General features: G+C 51.0%; 1 long non-coding RNA gene across 1 annotated transcript in view; it reads left to right on the forward strand.

The window, feature by feature from the left end:
- The window catches only part of LOC124078882 (uncharacterized), a 53,932-nt gene that overhangs the window by 9,205 nt on the left and 24,236 nt on the right, over positions 1-20,491 (forward strand). The window lies entirely within an intron of this gene.

Consider the following 20,491-nt stretch of genomic DNA (forward strand, 5'->3'; position numbering starts at 1 on the left):
CCAGGGCCTCACAGGTGCGAGGCAAGTGCTCTGCCACTGAACTACAGCCCCAGCCCCCTTTATCATCCTTTTATGGCCTGACACCGTCACCCTCTTTACCCTAATGTGGGCCATTGAATCTCAATCTTGTGGACTGAGGGGCTACTGTAGCTGGTGTTGCTCGATCATCTCAGGCATTTATTACTTTGGCCCCAAGTCCAGCCCTATAGTCTGAGCTCCGCCAGCCCGAGTTCTACTTGTTAACTACGCAGTGCATTTTGAGGCCAGCCATACTAGTCAGGGCTGGATGGACAGACAGACCAATAGGTTGTGTGCGTGTGGGTGGGTGGGGATGGATGTTGTCTATCATCTCTCTATCTAGTTATCTATCTAGATTTGCATGTTAATTTCATCTGAAAACTGCCTACACAGCTACATGTAGACTAGTGCTTATTCAACAGCTGTCTGCATGGCCTCTCGAAGTTGGCCCATAATGGTGACCGACATATGGCCGCTCAGCCTTGCCCACTCCTCTTCCCTTCCTTGCCGGCTCCTTCTCCTGCACACCACCCCCCGCCCGTGCCCTTGCTCTTGTGGCTTCCTTCTGCACGGACCTCCTGCCCCGTGCTCCCTGCTGGCCAGCAGCATCCCGCCCACTCTTCCCAGCCACCTGGGCCTTGTTTCCTTCATAAAACTTACCTGGCCCCAGAATGCTGGCTGGCCTTCTCAGATGACCTTATCTGTGTTTTACTAAAGAGACAGGTGATTTCCTAAGGAAAACTCGTGATTTAGATAATAGAATTGGGGATCCGAGGAAATCTTGCTATTCACCACGCTAATTTTACAAATGAGAAAACAGGGGTGTGAAGACTGGCTCGAGGTGACACAGTGACACAGATGCCCCCAGCTTACGGGCAGCAAACAGAGGCTGAGAATGCAGCTAATGCCCCCGACCTGCAGAACACAGCAGGTTGCCTGATCGCCTTAAATAGGACGGAAACGCACATGGTAGGGCAAAGCCATATGGTAAGACCTCCTTTGTGCCAGAGTGTTGAAGATGTCATGTAATTTGTTGAAGACTGCGCTGAAAGTGAGAAACCAATCAGTCATCAGGTACATTTCACACCATCATGAAGTAAAAAAAATCACAAGCTGAGCCACCTTTGGTCACAAGGGTCTGTCTGCGCAGGGTTCTTTTCTCTGCACAGTGCACAGAACAGGTGAGCACCCCTAGTTTTTTTTTGAAGATCAGATTTACTTTATTAAAAGGCCAAGGCTCTCTTTATCAAATATGTCCAGATTATCAAGAAATATATATGTGTGTGTGTATATATATAATATATATGTATTATATATATGTATATAAATTGGATAATAAATATATTAATTGGAGAGGATTTGGAAAAAACAGGACAGAATAAGAAGAAAATACATCAACATTTGTCTTGCAATTCAGAGGTAAGGATTTCCAGCATTTAGAATCATTTCCTTTAGATTGGGTTTAAGGAAGAAGGTGTGCAAGAGATCAGTACCAGGCGTAGAAAAGGTGCCTGGAGGAGGAGTGTTTCCTGACTGAGTGGAAATGAAGCATCCCACATGGGGTCTCAGACTCCCATCCCACCACCTCTCCACCTGAGAAATGCGAGGCTGGTGGGCAGAGCCTGGGCTTGAGCCCAGGGCCACAGAAAGGAAGTGCACATGGCAGGTCACGTGCCCAACACTGCAGAGACCAGCAGAGCAGGCAGAAACGTGGACAGAGCATCACAATGAGGTTGGAGGCAGCATGTAATTACACGCAACATTACGTGACATGGGTTTTATGGCTGCGATGGTGTATCATTTCTGTTATCAAATCAAAGCCACACAACAATGACCAGGGAAACGTTCTTTAAAGGTGATTGTTCATAAAGGGGGAATAATTGGAATTTCACAAACCGGTAATTACAAAAGCAGGAAAGGTTACTATGCTGGGTTTTATAACTGTAATCAAAAAACTACAGGGGGACTTTTAAAATGGGCCTCTAATTAACTCCATTAAAGGTGACTATCTGAGAGGAGAGAGAGATCAGCCAGAAAGCACACCTCGTGAGAAGCCAAAGGGACCTGAAGGCGGGTGTTGGCAAGTCGGGGCACTCTGGCACCCCAGTGCTTCTTTTCTCTGTCCTGCACTTATAGTGTGTGATTTGAGGACAGCATTCCATTGTTACTGTAATGATCATCTGCTCTGGCCTCTTATGACTATCGTGGTATTTTGCATCATTGGGCTACTCTGACGTAGCCACAAGACCCTGGCAGTCATTCCACTGTCTTATTTTTACTTCAGCCTGTCGGACCCATTTTTCCTGAACTTGATGGCTTCTACCATAGGGAATGGCTGCCTGTTGTCAGAGGGAGGCAGTCAGTTGATTGAAGGGAGAGGGGCCCTGGACCTGTGCTTGGGGTCTCCCCAGATGGCAGGGAACTTCAAATGCCCACCAGCTTCTGGGGACGGTAGAGAATAATTGGTCTTGTGGTGATCCCTGGGGCATCAGGTGTACGTTTTGGTGTCAGCGAGGGAGGCCTGGAGTGGCTCCTCATGTGGAGGACAGCAATGGCTTGTTCTTGGAGAAGTGCAGCAAGATGGCGGCCGTTGAACCATGTTGCCTGGGCCTTATGGTGGGAAAGTCACTCCCCTATTCTGGGTCTCAGTTTCCTCAACTGTAAAATGGCAGCATTGGATGAGATGACATCTCTGGCTCTTTCCTACTCTAAAATCTTGAGAAATATCCTCTGGTGTGGACGTGTCTTGGAAAGGGTGTGTGTGTGATTTGAGGACAGCATTCAGAGACAGAGACCACCACGGGGTCTGAGCCCCTCTCCTCGCGCTCCACACCAGGAGTGGGTGCCATTCACTTTCTGTCCCCGTTGTCCACGTGAGTCGATCCTCTTGCCCTGTCTTCTGGTCCTCCATGCTGCTTTCCCTTCAGGCTGCACCCTCCACTCCAGGTGTGGCTTCTGGCCTCTCTGCAGACAAGGCCTCATCCATCCGCTCCTGATTTGTTTCCCTCTTCCCCAAAGTGCAGAGGAGAACACTTTCCCAACCTCCCACCTTGCTGATAGATCCAGGTGCCTGAGTCCTGGCTGAATAGGATTGGGAAAGAAGGAAAGTGTTCCCTTTTTTAGTTCTAACTTATAAAAGTCAATGTCACCTTCCTGCTTTCTCTGCCCCTGCTGTGGGGAACTTGAAGCCACTTACTGCTGGGCAGGATCTGGCACTTCACCACACAGAGGCAGAAATATTAGTGAAAAACCCAAGAGGTCCTCTAAAAAAAATCCAGGGTAAGTCTTGGTTTGCTCTCCAAGCTCTGGGCGCTGCCCTTGAACCTGCACACAGGAGGGGATCCTGTGGAATGGCTTGAGCAGGAAAGAACCTACGTATAAATGATCCAGGACAACAGCGTGGCACTCCCCCAATAAGCCAAACACGGAATTCCCGTAAGATCCAGCAATTTCAATCCAAAGAAATGAAAACATTTCTCAAAAATGGATGTCCATTGGGACACTCTTCACAATATCCAAAAGGAGGGACAACCCAAATACTTATCAACAAATAAACAGATGAGCAAAACACCTGTGGCCATACAACAGAACACGATTCATCCAAAGAAAGGGATGAAGTCTTAATACCTGCTGCATCCTGAAGAACCAAGAAGACATACTAAGTTAAAGGAGCTGGACACCAGAGGCTTCACATGTGTAATTTCCTTACTATGAAATATGAAAACAGAAACGCAAGCACACTGATGTCTGCAGGGGTTGGAGGAGGGAACGTGGGGAGCAGTGGGGGCAGGGTTTCTATGTGGGCTGAGGGGCTAGATAGTGCGGGTGGGCACATGGGCCCTCAGATGTGCTTTTGCCATCGACCTGGACACTTTCCGTTGTCGGAGATGGTAAAAGTTATGTGTGTTTTACTGCAATAAAAATGAAGTAAAAATTAATCCACAAACATTTTGAGTCCAGGAGGAGAGAAAAATACCCAATAAAACTATAGACAAGGTAAGAAGGTTTCAAGGTCCAGGTGAAGAGAAGAGTAGCTCATTATGGGAGAATGAGGAAGATGGAGGCCAGGACCTGGGTGTGCAAGGGGCTGCCACGAGGTGGTCACCCTAGTAGGGAGAGCAGCTGGTTGTGCTCAGATGCTGGGGGGACAGGGAGAGAGTTTCTGAGATCACAGGAGTGCTCTGAGGTCACAGCTGAGGTCAAGGTTTCTGAATCCCCCAAGAACAGAAAGTGAGTGAGACGTGTTCTCTTTGCTGTCTCTGTTTTGATAAAGCCTTATAAGGATTCTCCAAAGGACCCAGGACTGTACCTGTGCCTTGCTATGGAACCTGGTCCGTCCCTCCATCTCCCAGTCCTTCCTCCTCCTCTTCCACCCCACCGTCTGGGTGGGTGCCCTCTCTCTGTCGAGGAACATGCCCAGCCAGTGCCAGCTTTGCTAAACTCAGGGGACCTGGGAGACGACTCCCAGGTCCCCTGAAGCCATGTTGTCTCAGCCAGAGTCGGAGGAGGAGCACAGCTTCTTCAGCTGGTGGAGAGGGGAAAGGCCCTTCCAGGGGCAACTGGAAAGGGTACCGGGGAGTTCCCTGGGCAGCACCTCCTCCAGAGGACCCAGGTGGAAGCCTGGTACCCACCTTCCCTGGCCTCATCCTTGAACACAGGATTGGCTGGACTCCGTGGCTTCTGTTCTGGGGATGAGAGTGATGATGCTTCCCATTGTGGTCCTCTGAATTTCAGCCCCGCTCGCCCCAGGCCACCACACACACGACACCACGGAGGACCAGCACCCTGGTTTCCGGCCACCTTCTCCTCTCCACTGGGCTTTCTCAGTCTCTCAGACCTGAAGAAGCTCACTCAGGATCTTTACCAAACAAAAGCGTTTGATAGCCTCTGATGGGGCCGCTGGACCTTCAAACAGGAAGGCCTGTTGGCACTCAGTGGCTTGGGGAAGAGGGTACATCCAGAGGACAGCTCATCTCTTTGATGTTTTAAACCCAAAACTTTTTCTTCCTTTCTTATTGGACAATAGCACTTGATTGGCTGTCCCCAGGGGGGTCTGATACAGCAGAGGCCTGCGACCTGCTTCATGCAGGGATGAGGCAGGCTCCCGAGGGCAGCCGAGGGGCTGCTCCCTGCTACTCCTGTGACTGAAGCAGAGATAAAAGCGCAGTTTACCTTGCAGCAGGAATCCCGCCATCCCAAGGAGTTTCAAGTTTATCCTGTAAAAAAAAATAGGAAACCATTGAAGACTTTAAATGACCCAAGTGATGTGACCAGAATTGGACAAGGGAAGTGATTCCAGTGGTCACCTAGAGCAATGGTCAGTGGTCAGTAAACACTTTCTGTAGATGACCTCAGCTTTCCAGGCATAGAGATCGACATACGCACAACTGCTCTCTGCTGCATGGCACGAAACCAGTGCTGGACAGTGTGGAGCGTGTTCCCTGGGGAGTCAGGAATGCAGGCGGTGGCTGGGCTTGACCTGAAGGCCCTCCTTCGAAAGCCCTGGTAGGAAGCATTCGAGAAGGCTCAGGGACAGGTGGAAAGCCACGCAGAGACAGGGGAAGACACTGTCCTGTTTTGTCATGGTGGTTTGCACTGTTATGCAGATGGCTCGCTCTCCCCCAGGTGGACTGTGCGCTGTCCTGTTATAGGACCAGTGCAGCTGACTCCCTGTGGACATCCTGGGCTCCCAAACACTCAGGATGCCAACAGAGGGCCCCTACACCCTGCATGGACAGAGAGGGCTCCATGTCACCCTTACATGGGATTATTGGAAATATGGCCTCAACTTCCAGTTGCAGATTTGGGGGATCTAAACGTATCCATGGGCATGGAAGAAGTCACCCAGGAGAGGACGTATTACAGATCTTGAATACATGAACGTGGAGACTGAATCTGAAGGTAATCGGTTTACCCCCCACAGATTGATCTCTGCAAGGCCATGTCAAATAAGTGTTGAAGCACATCCAGCCAGCGTCTGCATTATACAAGTTAGAGAGGGTCTCCTGCCCCTGGTCAACAAAGGGTGCGAGGAAGAGGGAGAAGAGTGAGCCTTCACCAGGTCACCCACGATGCTTTCCCGGATCCTCCCTCCCTCCAGCGGGTACCAATAGGTCTCCAACTGCACCATAAAAACTTCAGTGTGTTGCTCAAAGGGCTTCTAGGAATTTGGTCACGTGATTACCAGGAGAGTAGGGTGGTTCTTTATAGCGCTCTGTTTTCTGGCGTCCTCTCGATTACCTTTGATTACCCTGCAGTGTCATGATGGGGAACAGCAAGGTGCCGTGGGTCGGCAAGACCTTTCAGATGTGGCATTCTGTGCTGGCTTCCTGTTGATGTTCTTTCCTTTTTGGAGGGTGGGGTGATGTGTTTTCACTATCCCATGAGGCCCTGACATCTCTCTTGATTCAGCTCCTCGGAGGGAGCAAGTGAACTTCCAGCAAACCTGGATCTTATTTAGGGTTCGCCTCGGGCCTTTGGCTTTTCTTCCTGCAAACCAAGGGCTGTAGCTTGGAGGGGCTGCTGGGCTCAGAGGCTCCAGGGGGGCACTGGGGCAGCGATGGCTGCACCCAGGGGCTACTTCCTTCTGACTTCCTGTGTGCTGCTCCCGCAACTCCCAGCCCAGTGGTGAGGGAGAAGACCCCGTCCAGGGGCTCCCGGGCTGTGGGCTCAGGAGACCAGCCGGGTGGGAGGTGCTGCATGGCCAACAGCTTAGGCAGCCCCTCCTGCTGCTCCGGGCCTGGGGTGTGGTTGTCTCCTTTTAGCCCCTTGGGTACTCCCACCAAATGTCCTTACCTGTCCAGACCTGAGCTGGGAAGTCTAGGTTACCCAAACAGTGGCCTGCTGCCACCATAGCCTTAGTTCTTGTCTCCTCTAGGCCCCACGTGTCACTGACATCTGTGGGGCTTGCTGAGTCCCCGACCTCGGGTCCCTGTTCACATACCTGCTGTGGGGCTTGGGGGCCTCACTACCTAGAGCTTCTACCATGTCAAAGGTGCTCCCTGGAGACTTGAGGCGCAGATGACCTGGCCAACAGGATGATTTTCGCAAAATCACATCAAGACCTCACGGGGGCTCCCCAGGGTCTGCAGGACTCAGGACCCTCAGCTTGTCACAGGAAGCCTTCTGCTCTGTCCCAAATTCTTTGCAGTTTCTTGGTACTGAGGGCTCTGAAGTCCTTCCCGTGCTCTGTGACTTGGTCTCCTTCCCTCAAGACCAGGGCTCCCCCCTCTTCCCTTTACCATGCCCTGCACCTTCTCCCAAGGCCCGTGCCCCGACTGTCTCTAAACCACGGGTCCCAAGCCATGTGACGGCCACATGTTTACCAGCCATTTTCACTGGACTGTGACGGCCTCGTGGGAGGAATTGGAGACTTGCCGTCACTCCTCCTGTGTCCTGGCACAGCAGCGGCTGGAGTCTGTGCACAGAACAGCTGCAGGCCTCCAGGACCCATGGACGGAAAGGCATCCCAGAGCTGGGCGCAGGGGCGTGAACAGGGCACTGGGGGCAATTTCCTGTGCCTTCCAGAGCTAAAAGAAACCTCAGCTCCAATGCCCCAGCCCTGAAGAACCCGAGGTTCAGAGAGAAAGTCACCCACTTGAGGTCACGTTGAGAACTGGTGGCACAGTGGGACAATCAGAACACCCAGGTTCCCTGATTTCCAGTGCAAGTTTTTTTTTTTTTTTTAAGAAAAACTCATTAAGCTGGAACTAACAGGCATTTTGATGTTTTCCCGTAAATAATTTAGGGGGAGGGGGAATAAAACAAAACAGAATTTTTCTGCTAAATATTGACGCGGGAGCTGCTACTTAGAGAAGATTGCTTGTGATGGTTTCAATTAGATTCTCTTTATCTGCCTTTAGAAGTCGGGTTTTTAAAAAGCACGGATTGTCGTGTGTTATTAGCACTGACAGCTCCAGTGTGCACGTTGTGCTTATGAAGGCGTCAGGGGGGAAGACCCATCTATCAATATCATCCTCGCGCCTTGAGCTGGGCTGGTCCAGGGCGGGCCGTGGGCATGGCTGTGGGCAGCTGGCAAAGCCTGCCCCTGTGCTCTCAAGTGGGGGTCAGGCCATTGTGCTTCCTGGGCCTGTGCGCCTTTCAATGCATGGTGCAATGGGGTCGGAGTGGGCAAAGGTCACTGCGATTGGAGGTGGCTTGTCCCCTAGAAGTTCACGGACCAGAAGCCTGGTTTTCAGCATGGTGGTGTTGGGGTGGTGGAACCTCATGGAAGGTAACTAGGTCACGTAGGCTCCATCCTCAGGAAGTGATTAATCCCCTAGCTAGTGAGTTGTTGAAAAGCAAGTCCGCCCCACAAGCTCGGCCCCTCCTTCATACAGTCAGTTGCCTTTCCAGCCTCTTGGCCATGTTCTGAGGCAGCCAGTGAGGCTCTCTGTAAACATAGGTACCATGCTGTTTGTACTTTCCAGTTTCCAGAATCATGATCCAAATAAAGCTTTTTTTCTTTATAAGTTACTCGACATCAGGTATTCTGTTGTAGAACAGACTAAGACAGAGTTGGATTTTAGCTGGATGGGTCCAGCAGAATCTTCTTGAAAGTAATTCCAGGCATTAGGAAATCTTGGACTCCCTGGGCTGCAAACCCAACACACCAAGTGCTTACTATGCGGTGGGCCCCAGGCCTTACCACAGTCGGCTCCCCTGCCATGCCATGTCCACTCTGCTTTCCCCAAGTTGGGTTTCGAAATTGAATGTAGGAGTTAACTTTATTCCTGTCCAATCTCATTACGGTATTATTTATTCATATATCCACCTGCAGCCAATGTGGGAGGGATGGGGCTGTGGTGAGGCTGACCACAGCGTGCACAGGAGCAAAGCACCCAAGAGGCCAGCCAGCGGGTAGAATAAGGTGCTAGGGAAAGGAAGGGGTGGGAGAGCAAGAGGTGGCCCGGGAGCAGCTGCTGCAAGGCGACAGGGTCTGCCATTTCTCACGGGAACTTCCTTGCTCGCTCCTGTTTCTTGAAGAAGCGGCATTACTGGATGACTCTATAGTGCTTGTATACAATAAAACTTCAATTAACCATTGCTCGGGGGAATGGGGGTGTTGTGGTTAATTGAACTATCTGATTAACTGAAAGTTAATTAGCCAGAAACCCTTTGTAATTCGGAGGCTTGCTGTGAATAGTCCAACACACCCAATTTCCCACCAAGGTTAAGAAGGGAAGGAGCTGGCAGAGGGAAGCCAATGAGCCTTAGGGACCATCTACACTGGTGCGCAGCACTTTACATAAACACCGCCATCTGATTTAATCTCGGTACTATAATGTCAAGCCAGCAGCGCCACCCCATTTTGTAGGTAAGGCACTTGGGGAGCATCTCAGACAATACGGAACACTGATTTGCAGATAGAGAGTACTGAAGAGCCTCAGAGGCATCTCTGGGGAAACCAAGGGTGCAAGCTGGTCGGGCAGTCATCACCCTGTCTCTGCCCCTGATAACATGTGTGATCTTGACCCAGCTAAGGGCAGCACATCAAGGTCATGAAATGTGTGGCATCTGAATAAATCAAGCTGAGTTCTAAGCTGGGGATCTTCAGTGAGCAATGTTCCCTGTTTATATCTCATCTTCTTTATCTGCAAAACATGCCACCACTTACCTCGAGAAGGTGCTATCTCACAGAGGTGCTGGGGTCAAGGGTGGCCCTGCATGAACTGTGGCTTTATTACATCATCATCACTGCCAGGTCCCTTTAGGGGGGCCAAGACACACGGTGAGAAAGATGTAGCAAAGAGACCTCCATCTTCAGATGGCTCCTGACATTCCCTTTAGATTATATCTTACTTTCCCTTCCTTCCTTCCTTCCCCCCCTCCATCTCCCTCTTTCTCTCTCTTTCTTGTTCTTCTGCATGTGTAATGTGGAAAACCTGTTCCAGCAGGTGCAAGCTTGCTAATTTTGTCATCCTCTGGTTTTCTTGAAACTGCACCTCCAACTGCACAGGAGAGACACAAGGAGACCCGTGGGCATTGTTACCTACTAAATCAAGACTTGGTTTGGCTAAGTCACCAGCCTCTGCTGCCGTCGTATTTTTAGTGAATGAAAAGAACAGTTCTTTTTGCTCAGAATGCTAGATTTATATTGCTTTCACTTAGCAAGTGAATAATTGATAAGTTGGGGCATATTAACATTGAACAAAAGAGCCCTGTGGTACAAGGGTCCTGGGAAGGCTGCCTAAATCAATATACACTCATGAATTTTGAGTGCAAGAGGTTGAACAGGGAAAGAACACAGATTTAGACCCCCATGAATATTTAAAACACACTCTGCACATGAGAGGCTTGCTATTGCCCAAATGTTAACTGAAGGGGCTTCAGAGAAATGGCTTCTAAACAAATTTGAAAGCAAGAGATTTTCCCCTCCAAAGATTTCATGAGAAAAATCAATCATCTCTGTTTCTGCTGTCAGAAGCCATCTATTAAAAATCTAATTAGAGTTTTTTTTTTAACCAATTAAACACACCAATGCAACACTTGTCTAACTCAATGTTTGTAATTGCTGGAAAAGCAAACTCTTTGCCCTCTATGACCAACCCAGATAGGGCGAGATATTCCAGCCACTCCTACCAGCTCCGTCCTTCCTGTGCAGAAGCCAGCCTTAGAATTTGATTAATCTAAACATTTTGTAAGGTGTCAAAAGAGGTTTCTTGCCTGATGCCTCATGGTCACCCGAACTGCCAACCTGACTGAGGCCAAAATAACACAATCATTCACAATTTGCTTTGGAAATGCATCCTGCTAGGCCCCCAATTTGAGCTATCAAAGCTGGAAATTTTAAACCAAGTGGGAAAATGCTTTCAATTTTAATGATTCATTGAGCCTGGTTGTCCTGTTGGAAAGTCATACGTAGCATCTGATACAGCACCCTGCCACAGCCATTGAAGGGGTTCAATATCTGAGACCGCGTGTGCACTGGGATCCTAATCACCTTGTCAGAGGACTCATCTTTTAGAAGACACTAAATGGCGTCTCCCAGTTGAAAGGGGCATGCATGGATGATCCTTGAAGCCATTGCTCCAGCCTGAGTCCTGCTTGCTTGCACACTGCTGGTGCAGGTGCACTCACGACCTTGTGGAAGCAGTCTGTTCTGTGCCAGGGGCTCTGACTCTCGGAAGGAGGCTTCTCACATTGGGCTATAACCATCTCCCTGCCTCTGAGGCCCAGGAAGAGCTCCCGGGCCTCACAGATGCTGCTCCGAGCGGCGTCTGGCACCTGACTCGATTGCCAGGACTGCTCTTCTCCCATGAAGCCCTTCCCCTGGAGAATAATTCAGAACATGTGCTCATTACTGGGTCTCGGAGGCTAAAAGAAATATTTGGCCCCTCCACAGTCCAGATGGCACTAGTTCTTTCTCCTGGAACTCTCAGGCTGCCTATCTTAATTAATGAATTAATGAAATCTTCAGTGGGGACCTAAGGAGCATTTATTTTTGAAAACTCCCCTTCTGCACATGCTTCCCTGTTTCCCCTCCAAACACCTAAATTAATAAGCAAGGGAAGGTTGAAGTTACAGCCTTTAGACTTTCAGAGATTCTTAAAGGGAAGTCACATTTTAAGATCAACAGCACCTGTCCTATAATCCCAAAAGGCCTCTTAACTAGGTCCCGGAACATTAGTCACAGAGTACGAGTTGTCCTCTAGTGAGGACATTACTCTGGCCTGGCTTCCACAGTGCTTTTGAGTGATCCTCTATTATTCTTATCTGGGGATAGAGAAGCTGCTGTTGTAGGAAGAAAGCCTGTTTATTCCAACAGAACTCATCCCAAATGGCTTTACCAGTTTCCAGCGATGGCAACGTGGGCAACTGGTTCAAGACTTATGAATGCGGTTTCCTCTACTGTACAATGGGATAAAAAGTCCTAGCTCATATAAATATATAAATAAATGTTATAAATATAGAATGACAATGTCATCAAGGGCCTTAGTGGTGTTTTGGTTCACTGTTGTGAGCTAACAAAGCACCCCAAACACAAGAAGCTAAAATAACAAAATATTAACGATTGCTCACAGGGTGTGTAGGCTGAGCATTCTGCTAGTCTGGGCCAGGCTGGGCTGCCATTGGCTGGGGCTTGCTCATGGGCTTGTATTGAGCTGAAGGGCTGGCTCAGGATTGGCTGATAGGATGGCCTTATTTGCATGTCTGGCAGTTGGCTGGCAGCTGGAGTTATCAGACCACGTGTCTCTCAGCCACCAGCAGGCTAGCTTGGGCTTCTGCACAGAGCAGGGACCCAAAGCAACAGCAGAAGCACATGTGGCTTTTAAGACTGGAATCACACCACTTCTGCTGCCTCCTACTGGGAAAAACAGGTCGACTTATTCAAGCAGTGGAAGAACAGGTACCATCTCCTGACAGGAGATGGTGCAAAGCCACCTTTCAAAGCAGCACTTCGCAATGCAGTACCTGGCACAAGTGACTCTAGAAATGACACCTGTTAAAGATGATGCTGTAGACTGCAAATTGCAAAGACTGATTTTGCCTGCAGCCCATTAATGGAAGCACTTACAAATCACCATTCATTATATTGTTCACGTTAGCAATGCCTCATAGCTAAACCTTCACTAGAATCCACAGAGGGGTATCTGTTCCATGGCAGAAGCGGACCCATTTCCAGGTGGTCTTAAGGGCAGAATGGAGGAGGGTCCCAGTCAGATCTGCATCAGCCCTCACAAGGGAACCACTGCAGGAGGTCCTGGGTTTCCTGACATGGCAGCTGCTAGCCGAGAGGAGCCTGCTCTAACACTGTGGTCTCCTTTGCCCCAGCACGGGCAGGTGGGGTGCACACTGCTGAGCTGCACCCTGCTCCTGGCCTGGCGCCAGGTTACTACCCTTCATCTGTACCTTGGCCCTCTGGTTTCTCCATTTTACTGATGTTGAAGTTGAAACTCTGGAAGTTTCATCCAGAGCTGGAGTTGAACCCAGGTAAATGTGGCTGACAGGTTTGGGCTGATCCTTACCCCTCCGTCCAACACCCTGAGGGCAGCATCAGGGAGAACAGGGTAAAGGAGGAGGAGGATTCATCCTTAGATCGGCTACACGTTAGGCACAGTCTAAGCCTTTCACTTGGTTGTCAGCCTCCAATCCTGACCTTCCTACTACTTTAAGCTCCATTTTACAGAAGAGGAAACATGGGTTCAGAGAGGCTTCCAGGAAGTGGTAAAGCTGAGATTAAAGCTGTCTCTCTCTGATTCTTCACTAACACTGTCTTAGAAGATTCCCAAGCTCTGTTGCTGGATAATTTACAAAGAGTAGAGCCTTATTTGGCTCACAGTTCTGGAGGCTGGGAAGTCCAATATCAAGGCGCCAGCCTCTGGCGAGAGCCTTCATACTGAACTGGTGTCTGGCAGAAGGCATCGAATGGTGAGACGACAATGTGCTGGCTCTGGTCTCCTCCTGTCCTTGAATGGCCACTGCCACTATTGTAGAGGTGCCCTACTCATGACTTCATTAATTCTAATCATCTTTCAAAGACCCCACCTTTGAATGCCCATGAATTTGGGAATAAATTTACCAAGACATTAATTTTCAGGGGACACATTCTAACCACCACAACAACGTTGCCACAAAACCAAATTTACAGCAACAACAGGACAATGTGAGCCAATCCTCTCTTGGGAAAGAGCCCTGCAATGGCCTGACTACCCCCGGTGGGCAGAAGGCCCGCTGAGGTGAGGGAATTGGCCCATAAACACTGTGCTCTGTCTGTGGGGCTCCTGGGCCACCAGGGCTGATTCCAGTTGCCTGGGGTCAGGAGAGGTCAGCTGGATGGAACAAGCCACCCTGTGTTTCCAATCTAGGAGGACTCGGAATAGCAGCACCGAGGACCAATTAAACCAGCCTGCAAAATTGCTCTTGGCTTTGCCGGCCCTGCTCAACACTGCTGCCTTATGGAACTTGTCAGCTCTCAGAAGCAGAGGCTGGGTGGGGGCAGGCACGCCAGGGGGCACCACAGGAGCTGTCAGAGGAAGAATGGATTAATTCTGGGGATTCAGTCACGTGCTCTGGGTTTGGTGACAGCAACAAAGGGGGACTGTTGCCTCAAGTCCAAGCTTAATCACACCCGCTGGGCTCCTTGCCACCAGCCCGGCTGCCTCCTGCCTCGTTCCCAGGTGTGGCCACGCCTGGCTCCGTCCAGCTGCTTCCTGCCTCTGCCTCCCGTGGGTCCCTGCCGCTCTGGGCACCTCCTTCCCCAGCTGGGGTCCTCCTACCACTATTCCCTCTAGTGGTGACGGACACTGCCCTGGGCATCTGAACCAAAGTGCCCTCCCAGTGTGGCTGTCTTCACCCCTGACCCGGAGGCTGCTGCCCAGGGGCTGGGCTGCCCCAGGCTGACCCTGGGCCTCTGGCTGGGATTCTTCTAACCTAGCTCTGGAAGCTGAGGGGAGGCCCCCTGAGTGTGTCCCCTGTCCCCCGGGAAGGGAGCGCTGCAGGATCGTGCCCTCCTCTTCTGCACAGGGGTTCCTCATATGCCTCCCTGCAGGGGAACAGCCAGGATCCTTCCTGCCTTCTCCAGCAACCTGTACCTGTCAGAAGAAGAATGTCCCTGGCCTGTGCACCCCTGGATGCAGGAGCAGTGTCAAGGCTGCTGGCAAGCCCAGTCACCCCCCCTGCTGGCCAAACCTCAGAGAATGGGGTGGAAGGGAGCCCTTCCCATCCCTGCCCGCTCTCCTCGCCCTGCCCTGGGTGTGCACTCCCCGGAGCTCTGGTTAGAGCTGTGCAAATAGTGACATTGCAGGAGAATGTGGAAGGAGGAGGTCATGGGGCCCCAGCTGTGAGCAGCTAGCAGGACAACAGTCAGGGATGACTTGAGAAAGGGAGGTTGGGACATCAGGGTTGGTGCATGGGCTTTGCAAAGGATGAAGGCGGGGCCTGGGTGGGCAAAGGGCAGAGGGCGTGTGCCTGCCTGGATGGAGGAGATGCCCCTGTGGGGGTGGGTCTGTGTGCATGGCGGAGCCTGAACAGGGCACGTGTGCGCGTTTGTATGTATGTGTGAGCTTGGGCACGTGTGAGTGTGAGCACGGGTGAGTGTGTGAGTGCAGGCTTGTGTGTGTGGCAGGGTCTGTAATGAGAAGCCAGGTTGCTAGGCAGCCAGTTGCCAGAGCTTTGAGTGCCACTGTGAGCTGCCTTGAGTGGCAGCCGCAAGCCACCAACAAGCTAAGTGAGCAGCTGCCCCTCCGCATCCCTCTGCAGCCTGGCTGTGCTACCAGGGCCCAGAGCGCAGGGCTGGCCATTGAGATCATCTGTGGCCGACTCTTGTGTCCCCACCTGACACCCGCAGGCCAGTGGGAGCCCTGGTAACCTCTGAGTTGCCTCTTGGACCCTTGGGCTCCTCTCCACATGGGTCCTGGCCAGCGGTCCCTCTGCCTTGACCTACACTGCCCTCGCCCTCTCCCCATCCCGCTCTCTGCTGTCTGGCTTTCTTCGGCGGCTGCCCTGCAACCACCCTGAACGGCTGCAGGGAGCAGCCTCCCTCTGTGCTCTTCCGAGCCTTGCTCCCCCATCTCCTGTGCTAGGGACGCTGTCTCCTAGCCCCCTTCCCTGCACCCTCCTGGAATACCCAGGTTCATTCTATGAGATTGTCCCCTGCATTTTCTTTCCTCACCTTGTAAAATCCTATTTCAGCTCAAAAGTCAGTTCTTCTCCAGCCTCCCCCGCCCTGGCAGCTAAGCAGCTCTCCCCAAATCTGGCCTCTGTGGCCAAGGGCAGGTCGACATGGGCTGCGTCTCCCGGCAGGACTGTTGGCTCTGGAAAGCAGGGCCCACCTGCTGATGCCCCCACAGTGTCCATGGTGGAGGGAAGGGAGACCCTCCAGTCCAGCAGGGGCCCCTCCTGCGCATGTGTCTTCCTGGTGATTGACGGGCACGCAGAGGGCATCCCTTGCTCTTGGCTGGGCTTCCACTTGGTCGCCATGTTCATGTTGCGATGGTGGATTTAGCTCACTTGGGCTGTTCCTGGTCCTGTGGGGCTGCGTGGGACTTGGAAACAGCTCTCTGACTTCTTGCTAACCACAGGCAGTTTCTCCAGGGCGCCTTCGCCCCTGTCTCCAGTCTGCCTCTGAAGCAGTTCAAGACCACGTTGTCCTCTTGTGGGTGGTTTCAGACACAGCAACCCTCTTCTGGTCTCAGGGTGCAGGAAGCCATGCATCTGGATGGTCCCTGGGGACAGGAGCTCTGGGCATGGCGACCCCAGGCAGGTTGGGCTAGTGGGTGTGGCCCAGGGGCAGAGACAGTGGCAGCACCCATGCTGTGAGAACTCGGCAGGCTGTTGGTCCCTGGGTGCCCGTTTCCTTGTGCCTAATGGCGTGAACTTGGCATTGGAGGGCCGCAGGGGTGATGTAGGCAGCGTGCACAGAGAAGCCACGCTAGCTCTTGTGTGAGTGTTGCCTTAGACTTTCCCTGTTTCATTGCAGGGTGGCATTTCAGAGCTGGATGGGGCCAGCGAGAAGATCTGTTCAAACCCTTAAGTCTTGGGGACTGACATTCACAGGGGAAGGGCCTTCCAGGGCCCAGGACAGGCTGGAAGACCTGGGGGTGGTTCTGGTGTGGGCTGGGGTCTGTGCTGGAGTTCTCCCTTTTCACACAGTGCTGACCCTCTGGACAATGGTGTGCAGAGACCACGGTGGTGGCATCTGCTCTGCCACGGGGAGGTGGGCACTTGTCACCCTGACTGTCAGTGCTGGGCTGCCTTGCTGCTGCAGCCTGTCCCCGTGAGATGCCCTCCGTGCACGGATTTCAGGTGAGTCTGAGCCCCGCGGGCTCCCTCCTTTCTTCCACTTGTTGTTCTCCTTGATGAGCTTCATCACACTACTTGCTGAGTTCAGGAACTTTAGGAAGACTATTAGAAGACCAGGAAATGGGTGCTCGGGCAAGTTCAAGGACTTGCTCAATGTCACGTAGCTATGGGATTCACGTGTCCTGCCCTTGGGATCAGCCTCTGCCCTCTTACCTCCCAGCCTTGTGTCTGTCTGAGTTGGCACTTGTCACCACTCAGCCAGACCAACCCTTGCAGGTTGTGGATTCATCTCTTCTGGACGGACTCTTGCTGCCATCCCTCTCACCTCCCTCTTCCCTCTCACCTCCCTCTTCCCTCACCTCCTCTTGACATGGCTGGCTCCTATTCCTTCAGGCATCAGCTGGACTCTGTGTCTCCGCCTGGAAGCTTTCACCCCTGCATTCCCGAGGCCCTTCAGGAAGGTGTCTCTCATGACCTGGTTCTGTTGGAGTGACAGCCAGTGGTCCTGGGTCTGGCTCCATGGTGAGGTTGTGTTCAAGGAGAACCAGAACGGGAAGCAACCAGGAAGAGTCCACTGGCTACATAGATGGGGCAGAAGGCGGGTGTAGGGGCCGGGTGCACCCATCCCAGCACCTTGGTGTTGCTGGGAGGCTGGCAGGGAGGAGGGAGGTTGTTCCACGGAGGCCTGGAGTTTTGTGGAAGAGTTCTGCAGCCTTAGAGCTCCAGCGAGCTCACCGCGTCTGCTGGCCATGTTCAGACACCCTGAAGGAATGTCTGTAAAGGCTTTGTGCACTGTAAAGTGTGGCTTTATTTAATTTCAACAAAGTTGTAGTTGCAATTAGATCTGTCCAGATAATTAGCTCCAATTGACTAGTTTGCAACTAGTAATTAATTACTAATGTCTCCTGCATGAGCCTGGGAAAGGACGCCTGCTCCTCTGAGAGTGGGGCTTTATTTTGAAGGTGGAAACACGTCCACCTTCCAGAACATGCCTTCCTGTGACCAGGGAGGTCTGTGGATCTCACTCAAGGCTGCTCGGGAAGTCTCTCTGTCTTCCTAGCTCTCAATTTTCTCTTCTGGGAATGGGGAGCAGTGTGCTCAAAGGACCAAATATCAAGCCTCAACATGTCAATTCTCCCTACATCAGTCCTCAAAGGTATTGGCACTTTTTCCACTTCAGAAACCTACACCTAATTGCAGTTTTGCTTCACACTTGATAAATATATATACATTTTCATCAAAAGCTTTGACTCTCAACCCTGGAAGCAGGTTACTATCAGGTACCCCTGTTTTAGTCAGCTTTTTTGCTGCTGTGACTAAAGGATCTGGCCAGAACTATTTGAGGGGAGGAAAAGTTTATTTGAGGGCTCACGGTTTAAGAGGTCTTTGTCTATAGACAGCCAGCTCCATACCTTGGGGCTCGAGGTGAGGCTGGACATCATGGCAGAAGAGTGTGGCAGAGGGAACCAGGTGACATGAGGATCAGAAAGCAGAGAGACTCCACTCACCAGATACCAAATACACACCTCAAAGCCATGCCCCCATCCCACTTCCTCCAGCCACACTCTACCCACCTTCAGTCACCACCCAGTTAATCCCATCAGGGATTAATTCACTGATTGGGTTAAGACTCTCACAACCCAATCATTTCTCCTCTGAACCTTCTTGCATTGTCTCACATGTGAGCTTTTGGGGGACACCTCACATCCAAACCATAACAACCCCCATCTGAAACCATGAACAGTTAGAGAAATACTAATCATCACTGCAATGGAGTGGGTAGACAGCTGGTCCTTTCCATTCCACAGTCACCTGGGCCTCCCTATGAAAAGACTGACCCTTGATTCATGCCCCACCCAGTGTCTTCAAACCAGTTCCAATGGGATCATGTACCTAAATAAGGTAGGATAAGCACATAGATTCTGAAAGATAATGTAAAGGATCTTTATGGTGTTGGGTGGGGAAAATTATGTAGGACAAAAAAGTGGGGGGGGGGCTTCCTCTGAATAGGAATAGGAATATAAACTGGAGCTCACTGAAATGAAGACGTTGTATTCATCAAGAGGCAGGAATTGAGAGAGTAAAAAGGCCAACCACAGAAGGGGGAGAGAAATTAGCGAAGCATGCACCACAAAGGACTCCTCTAGCAAACATATAAAGGACCACAAATCCATACCACGACACTGGCCCCCTGATTTAAAAACTGGGCAAAAGAGGCACCTCGCAGAAGAGTCTATCCAAACACCACAAGTGTCCAACAGGATGAGCCATCAGAATAATGCCAATCAGTACCCTGTCTCCCAACATGGATAAAATGGATGACAATGTGGAGCCTTGTGCCATCAGAATTGCTGAAGGGAAAGTCCTTGGTTCAAGTCCTTGGGAAAGGTGTTTCCACTTTCTACAGAAGAAGAACCAACAGATAAGCTTTGGGATCTACTCTCCCAGTCCTGGATATGTCTAACCAAGAACATGCATCTGCCTGAGCTCCAAATGACACGCGCAGGGACGTCCGCAGTGGCATTATTCATGAAGCCAGAAGGTGCTTCTTAGGATACTGGGTGAACTGTGGGATGCAGAATGGACAGTACTGCTGTTCACAGAGCCTGGGATACATTTCACAGACCCCTACGGAGCAAAAGAAGAAGACAAGCATATACCCCATGATTCCATTCGTACGAAGTTCCGTTACTTGTTGCTTCATGCTGATAGCAGAAGTCAGAATTGTGATGACTCTAGGGATGGGAACTTAAGAACTGGGTAAATGAGGGAGACTTTTGGAGTGGGGCTGGTCCCCTGTGTATGCACATTTTCTAAAACTTTATACATCGAAGACGTGTGTCATTTTTTTGTATTATGCTTTTCTTAAAAATAAAAGTTTACTGAAAGCAAATATAGGCCACAATCCTCACCTCAGACTAGCTGAATGAAAATGTAGGTGGGGGCCTGGGGCTTGAGGAATGGCACTTCTTGGGCTTTTCTGGTGGCTCTTATACACAGCCAGTTGGGGATCAGGGCCCAACACCAAAAGCCAACATCCTCTGTGGAGTGTTTAGCTACTGCTTTGCTCTATATGCCTCTGGTTTGGGAGCTTCAGTCAGTGGTTGGTCCCTGGAGGGAGCATTCCCGGTTTGAGCACTGTGACCTGACCTTGGCACATCCAGGCTTTGATCGGGCAGGCCTTTCTCAGGTCTGGGGTTATTGCTGGGGCCCTTGTACCTGCTTCACCATCTCCACCACCACTGGATGGTTCCTAGTCATCCTTAGTGTCTTGCCTAAGGTCACGGACAAGAGCTAGGATTTGAACCCAAGCTGCTGACCGTTTTGAACCAGAGGATAATAGATCCACAGCTTTATGCAAATGAGAGTCAAAATATTTGAGTAGATAGGAGGGAAAACAATGGGTAAGGAGGGGGTTGAACTCGTCTTTCTTACTTGTATCCAATGCAAGATCTTGCTCTTTCGATTTTGATTAGACATTTGGAATGTATATTACGATCATTACGGCTTTCTTTTTTTCCCTTCTCACCTCAACCAGGGTCTCTGTATCATAACAGTAATTCGCTGGAGGATGCGTCTTGTCTCGTCCGACGCTCTCTACCACTGTTCTTGATCTGCAGCCTGTAGGAGAGCTCCAGACTGGGGATCTTCCTCAGAAAGGTGTTAGGAGTTGAGATTAGTTAGGCAAGTGGCAGAGTGAATGCATAAGTAGTGACTTTGCATAATGAGG

Source organism: Marmota monax, unplaced genomic scaffold (assembly GCF_021218885.2).
Source record: "Marmota monax isolate L192 unplaced genomic scaffold, Marmota_monax_Labrador192_F-V1.1 WCK01_AAM20220418_F8-fsc00454, whole genome shotgun sequence".
NCBI lineage: Eukaryota > Metazoa > Chordata > Mammalia > Rodentia > Sciuridae > Marmota > Marmota monax.